Here is a 5559-nt window from a genome sequence, read left to right as displayed (position 1 = left end):
CCCGAGACCAGCGCCTCCGGAAAATGCCGAACCGCCGAGCCGAGCCGAAGGCCCACGAGCCCAGCGCCTCCGGAAACAGCCGAACCCCCGAGCCGGGGCGGAGGCCCACGAGCCGAGCGCCTCCGGAAACAGCCGAACCCCCAAGCCGAGCGGTTCCGGAAACTGCCGAGCCGCGCGCCTCCGGAAACAGCCGAACCCCCAAGCCGAGCGGTTCCGGAAACTGCCGAGCCGCGCGCCTCCGGAAACAGCCGAACCCCCGAGCCGAGCGCTTCCGGAAACCGCCGAGCCGCGCGCCTCCGGAAACAGCCGAAGCCGAGCGGCCAAGGGAGGAGCCGGGAGAGGCGGGGGGGGGGCGCCGGAAGGAGCGCGAAAACAGGGGGCGACGGTGAAAAGGGTCCGGCCGGGCGAGCGCCCACACGCCGGGGGTTCCGGGGGGCAGAGGCGCCCCTACGGCGCTTTCCCCTCGGGCATCATCATCATCAATCGTATTTATTGAGCGCTTACTATGTGCAGAGCACTGTACTAAGCGCTTGGGAAGTACAAGTTGGCAACATTATAGAGACAGTCCCTACCCAACAGTGGGCTCACAGTCTAAAAGGGGGAGACAGAGAACAAAACCAAACATACTAACAAAATAAAATAAATAGAATAGAGATGTACAAGTAAAATAAATAAATAGAGTAATAAATAGGTACAAACATATATACATATATACAGGTGCTGTGGGGAAGGGAAGGAGGTAAGATGGGGGGGATGGAGAGGGGGACGAGGGGGTTGAGGGGCTTGAGGCGGCGGCGTTGATTTATTTATAATTATGCTATTTATTAAACATTACTTTGTGCCGCACACCGTAGTGGGGCGGCCACAGAGGCCGTGGGTTCTAATCCCGGCTCCCCCACATGTCTGCTGTGTGACCTTGGGCAAGTCGATTCACTTCTCTGGGCCTCAGTGACCTCATCTGTAAAATGGGGATGGAGACTGTGAGCCCCACGTGGGACAACCTAATCACCTTGTATCCCTCCGGCACTTAGAACAGTGCTTCGCACATAGTAAGCGCTTAACAAATGCCATCATTACTCAACCCGGCTCCACTACTTGTCAGCTGTGTGACTTTGGACAAGTCACTCCACTTCTCTGGGCCCCAGTGACCTCATCTGTAAAATGGGGATGGAAACTGTGAGCCCCACGTGGGACAACCTGATCACCTTGTATCCCCCCCCGGCGCTTAGACCAGTGCTTCGCACATAGGAAGCACTTAACAAATGCCGTCATTACTCAACCCGGCTCCACTACTTGTCAGCTGTATGACTTTGGACAAGTCACTCCTCTCCTCTGGGCCTCAGTGACCTCATCTGTAAAATGGGGATGAAGACTGTGAGCCCCACGTGGGACAACCTGATCACCTTGTATCCCCCCCGGCGCTTAGACCAGTGCTTCGCACATAGTAAGCGCTTAATAAATGCCATCATTATCCAACCCGACTCCACTACTTGTCCCCCGTGTGACTTTGGACAAGTCACTCCACTTCTCTGGGCTTCAGTGACCTCATCTGTAAAATGGGGTTGGAGACTGTGAGCCCCACGTGGGACAACCTGATCACCTTGTATTCCTCCAGCGCTTAGAACAGTGCTTTGTACATAGTAAGCACTTAACAAGTATATTATTATTATTATTATTATTATTAAAAGCTAAGCAGGTAGGACACGGTCCCTGTCCCACATGGGGCTCCTCGTTCTTAATCCCCATTTTACATATGAGGAGACTGAGGCACAGAGCACTGAAGTGATTTCCCCAAGGTCACTCAGCAGACAAGTGGCGGGGTCAGGATTAGAACCCAGGTCCTTCTGACTCCCGGGCTCCAGCCACCGGGCCCCGCTGCTTACGAGCTCGCTGTGGGCGGGGAATGGGTCTGTTTGTTGTTATATCGTACTCTCCAAAGGGCTTAGTACAGTGCTTAGCGCATGGTAAGCGTTCAATAAATACGACTGAGTGAGTGAATCTCTGTCTTCTAATATCTGCCTCTCCCTCTAGACTGTAAGCTCGTTTCGGGCAGGGACTCAGTTGCATACTACCGATACTAATAACAATAATAATGCCCTCCCGAGCGCTTAGTACAGTGCCCTGCACATACTGAATGCCATTGATTGGTTGAGCCCCTTCCTTCCTCTCCCCCTCGTCCCCCTCTCCATCCCCCCATCCTACCTCCTTCCCTTCCCCACAGCACCTGTATATATGTATATGTTTGTACATATTTATTACTCTATCTTACTTGTACATATCTATTCTATTTATTTTATTTTGTTAGTATGTTCGGTTTTGTTCTCTGTCTCCCCCTTCTAGACTGTGAGCCCGCTGTTGGGTAGGGACTGTCTCTATGTGTCGCCGGCTTGTACTTCCCAAGCGCTTAGTACAGTGCTCTGCACACGGTAAGCGCTCAATAAATACGACTGATTGATTGGTTGAGCCAAACGGCAGGCAAAGGGTAGGGAAGATGCCGGAGGTGGTGGTCGCCATGGAGACGTTACCGGAAGGCAGGGTTGCCCCATCCCCAACAAACAAGAGGAACCTAGAGGGGATCACAATGGCTCTCCGTTCGACCCCCGAAGGCCCCGGAGAGCCTCCCCCTGAGGAAATTCTGCCCACGGGGGAGGTCACGGAGCCGGGGCCGCCTGCGAGACCTGAGCCAGAATCTCTTCCAAATTCTCAGGAGACCCCAGAGGAGACAGAGCCAGAGCTGAGCCAGGAGGCAGACCCACAGGGCCGCGACCAGGAAACTCCTCAGGGTGCGGAGCCGGAGCTGACCAAAAAGGCAGACTCACGGGGTGGTGAGCAGGGAACCCCTGAGGGGACAGAGCCAGAACTGACCGAAGAGACAGAACCAGAGGGTCCGCAGGGGCAAGAAATCCCTGAGGGAAAAGAGCGGGAGCTGAGCCAGGAGGCAGACCCACAGGGCCAGCAGGGCCGCGACCAGGAAACCCCTCAGGGGACAGAGCCAGAGCTGACCAAGGTGGCAGACCCATGTGAGCAAGAAACCCCTGAGGGGACAGAGCCAGAGCTGACCCAGGAGGCAGACCCACAGGGTCGTGAGCAAGAAACCCCTGAGGGGACAGAGCCAGAGCTGACCAAGGCGGCAGACCCACGGGGTCGTGAGCAAGGAACGCCTGAGGAGACAGAGCCAGAGCTGATCCAGGAGGCAGACCCACGGGGTCGTGAGCAAGGAACCCCTGAGGGGACAGAGCCAGAGCTGACCAAGGCGGCAGACCCACAGGGTCGGGAGCAAGAAACCCCTGAGGAGACAGAGCCAGAACTGACCAAAGAGACAGAACCAGAGGGTCCACAGGGGCAAGAAATCCCTGAGGGAAAAGAGCCGGAGCTGAGCCAGGAGGCAGACCCACAGGGCCCGGAGCAAGAAACCCTTCAGGGGACAGAGCCAGAGCTGACCCAGGAGGCAGACCCACGGGGTCGTGAGCAAGGAACCCCTCAGGGGACAGAGCCAGAGCTGACTCAGGAGGCAGACCCACAGGGCCGCGACCAGAAAACCCCTGAGGGGACAGAGCCAGAGCTGATCCAGGAGGCAGACCCACAGGGCCGCGACCAGAAAACCCCTAAGGGGACAGAGCCAGAGGTGATCCAGGAGGCAGACCCACGGGGTCGTGAGCAAGAAACCCCTGAGGGGACGGAGCCAGAGCTGAGCCAGGAGGCAGACCCATGTGAGCAAGGAACCCCTGAGGAGACGAAGCCAGAGCTGAGCCAGGAGGCAGACCCACGGGGTCGTGAGCAAGGAACCCCTGAGGGGCCAGAGCCAGAGCTGACCCAGGAGGCAGACCCACGGGGTCGTGAGCAAGGAACCCCAGAGGAGACAGAGCCAGAGCTGATCCAGGAGGTGGACCCACGGGGTCGTGAGCAAGGAACCCCTGAGGGGACAGAGCCAGAGCTGACTCAGGAGGCAGACCCACGGGGTGGTGAGCAAGAAACCCCTGAAGGGACAGAGCCAGAACTGACCAAAGAGACAGAACCAGAGGGTCCGCAGGGGCAAGAAATCCCTGAGGGAAAAGAGCGGGAGCTGAGCCAGGAGGCAGACCCGCAGGGCCCGCAGGGCCTGGAGCAAGAAACCCTTCAGGGGACAGAGCCAGAGCTGACCCAGGAGGCAGACCCACGGGGTCGTGAGCAAGGAACCCCTGAAGGGACAGAGCCAGAGCTGAGCCAGGAGGCAGACCCACAGGGCCGCGACCAGAAAACCCCTGAGGGGACAGAGCCAGAGCTGATCCAGGAGGCAGACCCACGGGGTCGTGAGCAAGAAACCCCTGAGGGGACAGAGACAGAGCTGATCCAGGAGGCAGACCCATGGGGTCGTGAGCAAGGAACCCCTCAGGGGACAGAGCCAGAGCTGAGCCAGGAGGCAGACCCACGGGGTCGTGAGCAAGGAACCCCTCAGGGGACAGAGCCAGAATTGACCGAAGAGACAGAACCAGAGGGTCCGCAGGGGCAAGAAATCCCTGAGGGAAAAGAGCCGGAGCTGAGCCAGGAGGCAGACCCGCAGGGCCCGCAGGGCCGCGACCAGGAAACCCCTGAGGGGACAGAGCCAGAGCTGAGCCAGGAGGCAGACCCACGGGGTCGTGAGCAAGGAACCCCTCAGGGGACAGAGCCAGAGCTGAGCCAGGAGGCAGACCCACGGGGTCGTGAGCAAGGAACCCTTCAGGGGACAGAGCCAGAGCTGACCAAAGGGCCAGAGAGTCTGCAGGGCTGTGAGCAAGAAATCCCTGAGGGGACACAGCCTGAGCTAACCAAGGAGGCAGAACCAGAGGGTCCGCAGGGTTGGGAGCAAGAAACCCCTGCGGGGACAGAGCCAGAGCTGACAAAGGCGGCAGATCCACAAGATCAGGGTCACGACCCTGTGGATCCTGCGCTAGAAACCCCTGCTGGGACAGAGCCAGAACTGACCAAAGAGACGGAGCCGGAGGGCCCACAGAGCCATGAGCAAGAAAACCCTGAGGGGACGGAGCCGGAGCTGATCAAGAAAGCAGACCCACAGGGTCGTGAGCAAGAGACCCCTGAGGGGACAGAGCCAGAGGATCTGCAGGGCTGTGAGCACGAAATCCCTGAGGGGAAAGAGTGGGAGCCGACCCAGGAGGCAGACCCACAGGGTCCGCAGGGCCCTGAGCAAGAAACCCCTCAGGGGAAGGAGCCGGAGCTGACCCAGGAGGCAGACCCTGGGGACCCTCGGGGTGGTGAGCGAGGCCCCCCAGAAAGTCCTAGAGAGCTGCCCATGCAGGCCGAGCTAGCGCCTTCCAAGGAGACAAAGCTAGAGCCCCCGAAGGAGGCCGAATCAGAGGCTCCGAAAGAGGCTCTTCCAAATCCCCTCCAAGGCAGGTCGGAGCTAGCCGAAGATACTAGTCTGAAGTCCTCTGAAGAGACAGAGCCACAACGCTTTATGGATAAGGAAGCCATCCCCCAGACTAACAACCCTTCACTTATGCTGAACTCCTCAAAAGAAACTTCCTTTGATGTTCCCAATTCCTCTGATGAAGTTGGGTCTACAGTTTCTTTGGAAGAGCTTTC

This window comes from Tachyglossus aculeatus, chromosome 1, assembly GCF_015852505.1.
Source record: "Tachyglossus aculeatus isolate mTacAcu1 chromosome 1, mTacAcu1.pri, whole genome shotgun sequence".
NCBI lineage: Eukaryota > Metazoa > Chordata > Mammalia > Monotremata > Tachyglossidae > Tachyglossus > Tachyglossus aculeatus.
This window is presented reverse-complemented; position numbering follows the sequence as displayed.